Here is a 13,917-nt window from a genome sequence, read left to right on the forward strand (position 1 = left end):
TAAAAAATCAAATTGTGTGACTAATTCTTGTGAAAGTTTCCCAAAATATCTACACTGAAAATTGAAAAATATTATTGAGAAAACTTAGAGAAGATCTAAATAAATGGAAGAAAATATGATATTCAGAGATTAGAGAACTTAGTGTGATAAAGATGTCAGTTGTCCCCAAATTGGTCTAAAAACTCCATAGCATCTCTCCCAAAATTATAAAATGAATCATAATTTTATTAAGATGATAAGGGACAAGAATACCCAAGACAGTCTTTAAGAAATACAAAAAAGGGTAGAAAATTCACACTGCCAAGTACAAAGGCCTATTATAATGTGATAGTAGTAAAGAGAGTGTGACATTGGTGCAAAGATAAGCAAACAGATCAGACACAAATACACTGTCATCTGATGCACATAAGTGACATGGTAACACAGGGAAAAGAAAGATCACTTTTTCATTAAATGGTATTGGGTCAATTGAATATCCATACAAAATAATGAATCTCTATTCCTACCATACTTCATAGTATATGCAAAAGTTAATTCCAGATGGATGAAAAATCTCAGTGTGAAGGGTGAAATCATCAAGCTCTTAGAAGAAAACATAGGATGAGATCTTCATGACCTTGGGGTAGGCAGGGAAATCTAAAGCAGGACACAAAAATTGCAAATTGTGATTGGAAGTGTTAACAAATTGGACTACACTAAGATTAAGAACATCTATTCCTCAAAAGATATCATTAAGAAAGTAAAAATGAAGCTGCAGCGTTGTAAAAAATGTTTTCAATATATTTGTCTGGCAAGGGACTCATATCCTGAACAAAGAATGAATTCCTACAAATAACTAAGGAAAAGACAGATAATCCAATAGAAAAATAGGCAAAAGTCTTGAGAAGTCGCTTCACAAAAAAGGATAATCAAAATACCAATAAACATATGAAAAGCTGTCCAACTTCCTTAGTCATCAGGAAAATGCAAATTAAAAGCCACAGTGAGATCAAATTATCCATAAGCCAGAATGTCTGAAATTAAATCAAAGACAAGTGGATGAGTATGCAAGCAACTAGATCATTCATATACTGTGGTGGGAGTGTAATTAGAACAAGTACTTCAGGAAATTGACAGTATCTACTAAAGCTGAACATTGGCAAATTCTAGCATCCAGCAGGGCTCTCCAGAGAAACAAAACCAATAGGAGATATATATTTATATATCTATATCTATATGTATATCTAATCATGTAAGCATATATATATATAAGGTGTATATGTGTGTGTGTATATATATATATATATATATGTAAAGAGATATGTTATAAATAATTGGCTCATGTGATTATGGATGCTGACAAGTTCCAAGATCTGCAAGATGATTCAGCAAACTGGGGACCAGGAGAGCTGATGTATAGTTGTAGTCCAGAGGCCTGAGAACCAAGAGAGAGAGCCAATAGTGCAATTCAAGTCTGAAGGCAGGAAAAAGCCAATGCCCCAGTTTGAAGGCAGTCAAGTAGGAGGAATTCTCTCTTATTTGGGGGAGGGTCGGACTTTTTGTTCTATTCAGGCCTTCAACTGATTGGATGACGGTCACTCACATTACAGAGGGCAATCTGCTTCACTCAGTTTACCAATTTAAATCTTAATATCATCAAAGAATTCCCTCACAGAAACACCCAGAGTAATGTTTGATATATATGAAAACTCTGGGCACCTGTGGCCCAGTCAAGCTGACACATAAAATTAACCATCCCAATATCCACTGGAAATGTGTACACATGTCCCGCAAAAGACATGTTCAAGGATATTTATTGCAGCATACTCATAATAGGTTCACACTGGAAACACCCAGTTTTCATCAGTAGTAGATACTGTAGCATATTACTAGAGTCAGATACTATATGATACTCAGGATGAACAAATGAAAACTACATCCAACAACATGATTCAATCTCAAACATAATGTTAAATGAAAGAAGCCAGACCCAAAAGAATATATACCATAAGATTCAATTCATATGAAAACAAAAACATTCAAACCTAAGCTCTACTATTAGAGGTCAAGTTAATTATCACTTTGGTGTGGGAGGGTAGTAACTGGAAAAGATCTTTCTGCTTGAAGCTAATATTTTGTATCTTGATTTGGGTGCTGATTACAAAGTGTTTTAATTTTGTGAATTCATTGAGCTGTACTTTTATGATTTATGTCTTTTCTTTATTATGTTTGCCTTCAACAAAAATTTATCTTAAAAATGGAGCTAAAATAAGCACATTTAGAAAACAAAAGCTGGCATGATTTAAAAATCATCACATCTCAAGTGTGGCAACATCACAGGGAGATGTTCCTAAAAAAGTGAAATAATCCCAGAGGAGAGCCTGAGAAGCAAAAAGCAAGGGCTTGTTTAAAATAAAAAGTAAATGTGGGAGAAATATAAACAAGCATTTACTGATTAAAACAATAAAAATGAAAATAGTCTCTAAATAATAATAATGATGCATAAATTCAGGGGTAAAATGGCAAGAAAGAAACAAAACTTCCAGTGATAATAACATATGTACCTAAAGGTGCAGTCATGTTTATCTTGTCCTTAACTCTTTGTATTATGTTGCAGAAGGGTAAACATAGGGCTTAACTTTAAACTATAGAATATTAAATATATACTTTAAATGTTATGGGTAGGGGAGTTATCTGCTTCAAGCCGTGAAGGACTAACTGCCACCGCCAACTATAAAACTAGGTTAAATATATGAGGCAACTGTTTTCAAATGTTGGACAATAGGCAGTACAGGGCTGTGTTCCCACAACAAAGGGAAAAGAGCAAGCCCTGCACATTCCCCTTTTCTTTCTGCCTCAGGGAACTTCTGGGACCTTGACATGGAGAGATTGAACTCAAGCAGAGCAAAATTGTGTTGCTGAACTGCAGGGGCAAGGATGAGATTTCTAGGCTGAAGAAAGTGTCTGGAATTTGTATGTTGGCATACTTAAGAAGAGGGTGTAATGCAGAGAGTAGTGGTGCAGAAATTTGTGAGTGAGTTAACCATATGTCTTTGGCCAAGAACTGGGCTGCACAGGCATAGAAAAAATTCCAGAAGGCCTGAGAGACAGTGCCTGATAGGGGATGAAACCTCAATAGAGATGCCAGATATTGTTCTGTGCTGAGTGATGTGGTGTGTTTTGGTCAGCCAGAGTGCAGAGATTTTGGTGAGCACCTTGGCCATTCAGTTGAGCTCCCCAAAACACCAAGGCCTAGGGTTAAGGATCACAGCCTAGAGTAAGGGCTAAGCTCTAGGCTAAGTTTATAATGAAATAATACACCCAAGCAAAGCATACAACCAGGCCGGACAGGACTGGAATGGTACCCTACTAATAACTGCCTTGCAGAACAAGACTAAGTACTCTTTAAAGCCTTCCCTACAATGTACCATCTACAACGTCCAGCATACATTAAAAATGACTAGATACATGAAGAAGCAGAAAAAATGAGGCCCATAAGTAAGAGAAAAAAAAAAAGATCGTCAATCGAAACAGAATCCAATGTGACCCAGATGTTGGAATTAACAGACATTAAAGCAACTCTTTTGAGCATTTTAAAACATAGATAAAAATATATTTATAAGGAAAGATCAAACTGGGAACATCAGGAATAAGATTAAAACTATGAAAAATAAAATTATATAATCTAGAACTTAAAAATACAATATTTGATATGAAAAATTCACTGGATGGGCTTAACACCAGATTGGAGCCGTCAGAGGAAAGGATTATGGAATTTAAGGGCAGATGAATAGAAAGGATCCAACTTGAAGAACAGAGAGGAAACCGATTGGAAACAAACTGACCAGAGCCTCAGTGATATGTAGAATGGTGGCAAGCTGCCTCACACATTGGAATTCCAGAAGCTGAGGGAAGAGACTGGGGCAGAAAAAAATAAAGAATAATTGGAAAATTTTCCAAATTTAATGTTTTTCAGTATATATATGTAAACTTGCAGATTTGATAAGCTCATCAAACCCCAAGTAAGATGAAAACAAAAAGACAGCCACACCTAAGTACATCAACATCATATACACGAAAAACAAAGCTAAGAAAATTTAAAAGCAGCCTGAGGAAAAGGGCACATTCTATCTAGGGGAACACAAATGAATGGCAGTTGATTTATTACTAGAAACAATGGAGACCGATTAACAATAGAGAGATATTTTTAACGTACTGTAAAAATCTTGTTAAGCCAGAATTCTGTACACAGCAAAAATATTCTTAAAAATGAGAATGAACTAAAGCTAAATAAGAGCTGAGCACAGTTGTTGCCAGCAGACCTACTCTACAAGAAATACCAAAAGGAAGTTCCACAGGGTGCTGAGATGTGATGGAAACTTGGATCTATTTGAAAATTTGAAGAGCTCCAAAATAACTAATATTAATAATTATAAAATCTCTTTTGCCTAATCTTTTTTTAATTCAACTCACTATTTAAGTAAAAAATTGTAATAGCATTGTAATGTGTGGTTTATTACCCATATAGTTGTAAAATACATGATAATAATTGTACAAAGAATGGGAGAGGTAAATAGAATTTTACTGTTACAAGATTTTACATTTTATGGGAAGTAGTACAATAGTAACCATAGTAGACAATCATAAGTTAATGATGCATATTGCAATCTTAGTGCAATTACTTAATAACTGCAAAATAGTATAATTAAAAAGGAAATAGAGAAACTTTGATTAACCACAAAGGCATAAAAGTAGGAAGAGAGCTACAAATTATGGATTGGGCAATTAGAAAACACATGTCAAAATGCTAGATTTAACCTAACCAAATCAATAATTATTTCAAATATAAATGGACCAAACATTCTAAATAATATCTGGGATATTCACACAGGAAAGAAGCAACATCCAACTGTATGCTATCTCCAAGATATATTTTCAATATGAAGCAACAAGTTGCAAGCAAAAGATTATTTAAAAATATGTGCCAGGAAAACACTAAGCATGACAAGGCTGGTGAACTATATTAATATCAAAGTAGACTACAAGATAAGGAGTATTATCAAATTAAAGAGGAATGTTTCATAATGCTAAAAGAGTCTATTCATCAACATAACAGTCAATAATGGGTATACACATAATGACAGAGATTCAAAATACATGAAGCAGAACTAAAGGGAGAATGAATAATCATGAAAGAGAGTATTGTAAAAATTAAAAAATCAGTAAGGATATAGAATATATGAATGACTGTGTCAACTCACTTGTCAAATTGACATTTATTGGACACCACAGTTGACAACTTCAGAATACATATTATTTTCCAGTACAAATGGGATGTTCACCAAGATAGAACATTTACATATGCTGGGTCAAAAAAAGTAAGTCTTAATATAGTTAAAGGGGTTGAAATCTTAGAGTATATACTCTCATCAGAAAGGAATTAAATAAAAAATATGTATCTATAAAAGACAAAAATTTGGAAATAAAACGGTGTACTTTGGGATAAAATACTGGCAAAAAGAAATCACAAGAAAATTAGGAAATATATTGAGCCGCGTGTAATGGATACAGAACACATCAAAATTAGTAGGAGGCAATGAATACAGTACTCAAATGGGAATTTTTATTTTTATCTTTAAATGCTTAGATTTGAAAGGAAATCTAAAATCAATGGTCTCAGTATACACCTTAAGAAGTTGGATGAGCAAATTTAATCCAAATTGGTAGAAGAAAATAATGTACATAAGAGTAGAAATCAATGAAGTTAAAAAAAGTAAATTGGAGAAAATTAACAAGGCAAAAAGTTTGTTCTCTGGAAAGGCTAATAATATTGATAAACCCTAGCAAGAGTAATCAATAAGAAAAAAAAGAAAACACAAAGTCCTGGAAACAGGAATGAAAAGGAGACAGCACTCCGTGGCCTTCAGACATAAATATGGTAATAAACGAACTTAATAAACAACCTTATACCAATAAATCCAATAACTTAAATAGATAAATTTCTCTGACCATGAAACTGGAAAAACTTTCACAAAAAGAAATAGAAACTCTGAATTGCAGTATATTTATTAAAGTTGACTTGATAGTTAAAAAAAAAAAAAAACTTCCCAGGAAGAAAACTCCAGGTACAGATAGCTTCACTAGTTAGTCTTATCAAACATTTAAAGAAGAAATGATATCTTGCACAAACTCTTTCAGAAAGTAGAGGAGGAGGAAACATTTCCCAATTTATTTTGTGAGGCAAGAGTAATTCTTCTACCAAAGCTGGACAATGGCATTACAAGAAATGAAAATTACAGAGCAATATCCCTTGTAGATGTAGATGGAAAATTCCTTTAAAATGTATTAACAAATCAAATTCAGTATTAACCAAACCGTGATCAAGTGGTTTGACATCTTTCATCAATATTGAAAAGTTCTCAGAATTTGTCCCTTTAATGTTACTTTTGCCCCATATTCACTCTCCTCTTCTATTGAGATAGCAAATACATGAAAATCAGAGCTGTATCCTCCATTTCTCTTTCTCTCTCTTTCATATTTTTCCATCCTTTTTGTCTTTCCATGCTTCAGTCTGTTTTCATTTGTCTTATCTTTCAGTTTACCAGTTCATTCTTACACCATGTCCAATCTGCTGTTAAATGTGTCCATTGAATTCTTTCTTTAAAATTTTGAAGATTTTGTTTGTCGTTAGTTTTCTGCCATTTGAACATGACACACCTAGTTTTTGTTGTTGTTATTTATTTATCTTGCTTGGAGCACTCTGAGATTCCTAGATCTGTGGTTTGGTGTCTGTCATTAATTTTGGAAAGATCTGGTATTTCCTCCAATATTTCTTCTGTCTTTGGAGTGTAGCCTTCACAAGTGTTTCTGTCTCTCCTCCAGGAGTGTAGCTTTTCCTTCCCTGCCCCCTACACCCTCCCATGTCTGCAGCATTTCCTATCTATTTCTATGAACTTCTGCCCTATGTTGGCTATTATTTACTTTCTTAGGTGAGAGAGAAAGCCTGGAGTAGACTGAAGTGGAGTGAACTCACATTGCTGTAGCTGGGATGAGGTTTCACTACTACCCTCTGGATAAGACCTTCCCCTGGGGAGTAAGCCTTTGTAAGGGAAAAGGGTCTGGGAGGACTTACCAATAGTAACTCTTCCCTTCCTCTTGCCATGACCACAAGGGGCTATTTCTTGTATCCTTCCTTTTAGAAGCTAGTGTGGCTGCTGGAGGGAAAGCTTATATAACTGTGAGGGTCTCTCTATGAATGTGACCACCGGGAGTTTATTGTTCTAGTTCTCATTCAGCTTCCAGAAATTCATAAAATTACCGGTTAAGTAAGTGATCCTACTAATTTAGGGTGTCCAGAAGCTTCTGTCCTATGTAAGCAAACTCTGGATGCGCATGACTCTCCAGATTTTGGCACGGCAGTTTGCAAGCATTTTTTTTGTCATAGAGACAAGAGTGTGACTACCAAGTTCTTTATGTGCCAGAGATAAAACAAGAAGTCCCACTCACTGAATTCTGAATTTTAGGCTTCTTTTTCAGTTCTAGATTTTTGTTTGGTTCTTTCATTTTTTAATATAGTTTTTATTTTCTGCTGACATTCCAGTTTTATTTTTAATCTCCTTTGAACATTTAAGTATAGTCATTTTAAAGTCTACGGCTATTAATTTCAATTTCTTGAGCCCATTATTCTGTTTCTATTGATTATTCATTGTTCCTGTTTGTTCCTAACTGGTCTTGTCTCCTCACATGCCTGGTTTCTTTTTTTTTTTTTTTAATAAACTTTTTAGTTTAAATGGTCTTAGGTTTACAGAAAAGTTGCAAAGCTAAGCACAGAAAGTCCCATTTATCTTTCACCCAGTTTTCCTATTGTTGATGTCTTATGTTACTACGGTACATTTGTGATAAAATGAACGAAAAGTGTACATAATCATTAACTAAACTTCACACTCTGTTCCTATATCACTAATTTTACCCTAATATCCTTTTTCTGGTTTAGGATTGCATCTAGGATATCACATTACTGTTAGCTACCATGTCTCCTTAGCCTCCTCTTGTCTGTGGCAGTTTCTCAGACTTTCCTTGTTTTTCATGATCTTGAGAGTTTGTAGAACGTCACCTGGTTACTATTTATTGTGTGCTGGACATGGCTTTTGCAAAATTGTTAGTAAAAATAATTTAAGGTTTAAGATAATACTAACTTCCACCAAAGAGGATTTTCATTTGCCTCAACCAAGCACCTGGGAGTATAATGTGGGCTCATCTCAGTGTAATTTCCAGGACTGATATGATTCAAAGCTGAGCTGGAGCCCCTGAGAGGTCTTGTCTACTTCTGATTCACATTTGTGTATGTGATATGGCCGACACAGGTACTAATACCAAGCAAAAGAGGCTCACTAGCTCTCTCCTCCTGTTTGGTTCTTCATCAATTCTTGTCTTTCTAGCCTCCATGAGTCTGTCAGTCCATCCACCTTTACGCTTCTCTTCTGGAAATGGCAAATGCCACCACGGAAAAAGTAGCTTTAAATGCAGTGTTAACCTTCCTTGTGTCTCTGCCCTTCTCAAGACCCTTGTCCTTAGTGGACACTGTCTTGTTAGCCCTCTGATATCTTTAAATAGATTTTTAAAACCGCACAACATTATTGAGGGATAATTTACATATAATAAGATTCTGTACAGTTTGATTAGTTATAACAAATGTATAGACTTGTATAGCCACCATCATAATCAAGATACGAAACATTGTCATCATAACAAAAAGTTCCAACATGTTATTTTCATTCAACAATTCCATCTCTGGCCACAACAATACTAATCTGCTTTTTTTCCCACTATAGATTACCTTTACCTTTTCTATAACTTCATAAAAATGAAATCATATATTATATACACTTTGGTGTCTGACTTCTTTTTTTAAGCATGATGCCAAATAGAATTTTAAAATATATTTCCACCAATATTTCTCATTGTTCTGAAAGGGTTTTCCTGAATTATCAATTCTGCCATTATAGAAACTGGAAGTCTCTCATTCCTTTACTCTTCCATATGAATTTTAGGATCAGCTGGTAAATCTTCACAAAATAATCTTTCAGGATTCTGACTGATGACATCAAATTTATAGACTATTTTGGAGAGCATTGACATCTTTAACATAGTGAATTTCCCTAACTATAAACCATCCTCTCTCCATTTACTAGAATAAGTTGAAACTAATAATGTCTTAAAATATTTTCAAAATAAAATTAGGTAATCTTTTGGTTGATTAACTTTTAGGTAGTAGGATGTTGCTATTATGAATGGGCTACTGAAAAAACAGTTTATACTTGGTTGTTGAGATATATACACATACTTTTAGAAATATTGAACAGAAATTATAATAGTGAGCAACTTTACACTGTTCCTGATTTTAAATGGAATGCTTTCAATGATTTAACATTAAACAACAGACTGAACATGAAAAACATATATCAATAGATGCAGAAAAAGTGTTTGATGAAATTAGACCCACTCATAATACCAGCTCTCAAAAAAAGAAAACCCAAAACAAAAAAAAACTAGGTGTGGAAGAGAACAGCTTTGCTCTAATTAAGTGAATATACGAAAGATCTACAACTAATATCATATTTAATGGTAAGAACTAAATTCTTTCCATCTAAGATCAGGAAAAAGGCAAGGATGTCCTCTCCCACCACTGTTATTCATTATTATTCTGGAAGTCAAGAAAAAGGAGTACATGGTGTATAGATTGGAAAGGATGAAATAAAGCTATCTTTATTCTCAGACAATATGTAGAAAACAGCAAAGAATCTACAAGAAACCCCTACAAAATTTCTGGAACAAATTAAATGAGTATAGAAAGAGTGGAAGATGTAAAGTCAATATACCAAAGTAAATTGCTTTCCTATATAGCAGCAATTGGAATTTGAAATTCAAAAGCAATACTATTTACAATAGCACAAAAAGAAATGAGGTGCTTTGGTACACACCTAACAAAATATGTACAATTTGTTATGTAGAAAACTACAAAACATCAATGAGAAAAATCAAAGAAGATCTAAATAAATGGAGAAATATTCCATGTTCATGAATTGGAAAAATCAATATTTTTAGGAGGCCAGTTTTTCCCAATTTGATCTATAGATTTGGTATAATCCCAATTAAAATCTCAGCAAGTTATTGGAGAAAGCGATAAAACTGTAGGAAAAAATACACGTGACCTTGAGTTTGGTGAGGAGCTTTTAGATATACCACAAAATACTTTATCTATGAGAGAAAAATTTGATGGCATGGAATTTATTAAAATTAAAAGCGTTTGATTTGCAAAAAATGTTGTTAAGGGACTGAAAAGAAAATTCACCAATAGGTAGAAAACATTTACAAATCACATCTCTGAAAAGGACATCTACTCAAAATATACAGACTACTTAAAACTCAACAATAAGAAAACAAACAGCTGAATTTATAAATGGACAAAAGATGTGAACAGACACCTCCTCAAAGAAGGCCTTCAGATGGCAAATAAGTTTATGAAAAGAGGCTCAATATCGTGTCATTAGAGAAAGATAAATTAAAACAACGAGTTACCATTACACACCTATTAGAATGCTAAAATTACGAAAAACTGGTAACACAAATTGCTGGCAATGCAATAGGGACTCTTCTACTTTATGCTGGGAATACAAAGTGATATGGCCACTTTGGAAGATAATTTGGAAATTTCTTTAAAAAGTTAATGTTATGGGTTGAATTGTATCCCTCCCTTCTTCATATCTTGAAGTGCTAAACCCCAGTACTTCAGGACAGGATGTTATTTGGAAATACAGTCATTGCAGATGTAATTACTTATATGGAGTAGAGGGAGCCCTAACCCAATATGACCAGTGTCCTTATAGAAAGGAAATTTGGAGACATGCACACACACAGAGAGCACCATGCAGAGGTGAAGGCAGAGATCAAGGTCATGCTTATATGTGCCAAGGAGTGCCAAAGATTACCAGCAAACCACCAGAAGATAGGAAAGAAATATGAAACAGATTCTCCCACACAGCCTTCAGAAGGAACCAACTCCTGCCAACATGTAATAATCAGACTTCTGGCCCCCAGAATTGTGAGACCATAAATGTTTGTTGCTTAAGCCACTCAATTTATGGTTCTCTGCTATGGCAGCTAATACTGGTACTAGGGAACTAATACACTATAGTCTAATCATATGATAATCAAATTTCCAGGTATTTATCCAATGATTTGAAACTTTATGTCCACACACACAAATCTGCATTTGAATGTTAATTACAGCTTTGTTCATAATCATCAAATACTGGAAGCAATCAAGATGTCCTTCAATAGGTGCATGGATAAACAAACTATGTTACATTTATATAATGGAATAGTATTCAGCAATAAAAAGAAATAAGCTATCAAGCCACGCAAACACATAGATGAATCTTAAATGCATATTGCTAAATGAAAGAAACCAGTCTTAAAAGGCTGCATACAGTATAATTCCACCTATATGACCTTGTGGAAAAGGCAAAACTTACAGGATGACAAATGATCAGTGGTTGCCAGAGATTTGGGAAGAGGAGAGAGATGAATAGGTGAAGCACAGGGGAGTTTAAAGGACAGAGACACTATTCTGTATAATACTTTAATGGTAGAGACATAACACTGTGCGTTTTTCAAAATCCATAGAACTTTATAGCAAAAAGAATGAGTCCAACTGATGCATATTATTTAAAAATCATTGAGGAGTTTGGGGACCCCATGATGGAATATTGACTATGACAAAAATATCTAACAGTATTAAAATATCTGAAATATTCTTAGTCAAAGGATTAGAGAAAAAAATTACTGACTTAAGTAAGTGTGGAAGTGAGTGGAGACTTTAAAGGCAAAAAGGGCTACTCAATCACTATACTCCAGTTGGTAAAGCACATGTACATCCTAAAAGGTATAAGTTAAGAATTCTGAAACTTTTATCCATGTACATAGTCTGCCCTCCATATCTGAGGGTTCCGCATCTGAGGACATTTTTTTTCCTGTCTTAATTCCCTAAACAATACAGTACAACAACAATTTACACAGCATTTACATTGTAATAGATTTTATAAGTAATCTAGAGATGATTTAAAGTATAAGGGAGGATGTGCATAGGTTATATGCAAATACTACACCATTTTGTCGAAGGGACTTGAGCATCTGCAGATTTTGGTATACATGGAGGTCCTGGAACCAATCCCCTGTGGATACCGAGGGATGACTGTACTGGAATTCAACCAGTACATAAGTAGATGGCGATAGTGTGAGCCAGGTTTCTCACTTTTGGAGTTGGAGGTTACCTACAAGCAAGGGGGAGGAGGCTAGAATGAACCATGTGGTATTAGATTAGAGTTGGCGACTTCAGTGTGAACTTACGTATGGCTTAATATGGATATAGGTAAGTAGGTGTATATACATGGGTTAGATAAACATGTATCTCCTTCCTCTGACAGCTTCCGAGGGCCTAGAAACAACCTTACCCATTAGCAACATGCATGCTCAGTGCTCAGATCTTCATTTCTAATACCATTTTCAAGCAAAAGGAACTAGGGATCCTTGAAGAAAAGGCTGATTTTAGGACTGGAGCCAGAAATATTGCAAGATAAGTCTGGAGTGCCTTGTAGGGCAAGAAAGTACGTAAGTAGTCAAAGAAAACCACAAGGCAGTATATCAAAGGGACACAGGGGCCAACTGAAAGAGTCCCTAGTGACCAAAGATGAACAAAATAAATAAATTTGTAGTAGATTATAACCCAAAGTATAAAATAAATATCCATGAGTCTACACTGACATAATCAAGTGAGTGAATAAGTATGTAAATGGGGAAGGAGAGATGAATCTTCAATGCAGAAAAATTTCAAATAATTTATGTAAATACTTTAAGGAATATTTAAAATGTATGAAAATACTTTTAAGGAGGTGGAGCATAACTCCTCACTGCTCACATGTGGGTTGTGCATAGTGATGTCCTTGCAAAGAAGACAGTATAAAGAGGGAGTTAAAAAAGAGTAAGTTTAGGGGCCGGCCCCGTGGCCAAGAAGTTAAGTTCATAAGCTCCTCTTCGGCGGCCCAAGGTTTCCCTGGTTCAGATCCTGGGCGCGGATATGGCACTGCTCCTCAGGCCACGTTGAGGCGGCATCGCGCATGCCGCAAGTAGAAGGACACACAACTAAAAAATATACAACTATGTACTGGGGGGATTGAGGGAGAAAAAGCAGAAAAAAAAAAAAGAAGATTGGCAACAGTTGTTACCTCAGGTGCCAATCTTTAAAAAAAGAAAAAGAGTAAGTTTACACAGGAGAAATATGACAAACACTATGTCAACCCAGGTGATCAAGGTCAACATCAACAGTGATGTTATATTCATAGTATGTACCCTGGATGCGATGTGATGAGAATGGCACTTCCTTTGTGGTTTTCCTCCCCAAAACACACAACCTCAGTTGACTCATGAGAAAAGCATCAACAAACCCCAGTTGAGGGGTATTCTACAAATTACTTGACCAGTACTCCTCAAAACTATTAAGGTAATTAAAAATCAGTCATGACTGAGAAACTATCACAGCCAAGAGGAGCCCCGGAGACATGATATTTAAATGTGATGTGGTGTCTTGGACAGGATCCCAGAACAGAAAGTAGGTAAAAACTAAGAAAATTTGAATAAAGTATGGTCTTTAGTTATTAGTAATGTGTCAATATTCTTTCATTAGTTGGGAAAATGCACCATACTAATTTAGATGTTAACAATAGTAGATACTAGGTATTGAGTATATGAGAATTTTCCGTACTACCACCACAATTTTTTTTGTAACGATAAAACTATTCTAAATTTAAAATTTTATTCAAACACAAAACAAAAACATGACATTTGCTGTAGGCTTTTAGAAGACACACTTGATCAGGGTAA

This window comes from Equus caballus, chromosome 1, assembly GCF_041296265.1.
Source record: "Equus caballus isolate H_3958 breed thoroughbred chromosome 1, TB-T2T, whole genome shotgun sequence".
In the NCBI taxonomy this organism is placed as follows: domain Eukaryota; kingdom Metazoa; phylum Chordata; class Mammalia; order Perissodactyla; family Equidae; genus Equus; species Equus caballus.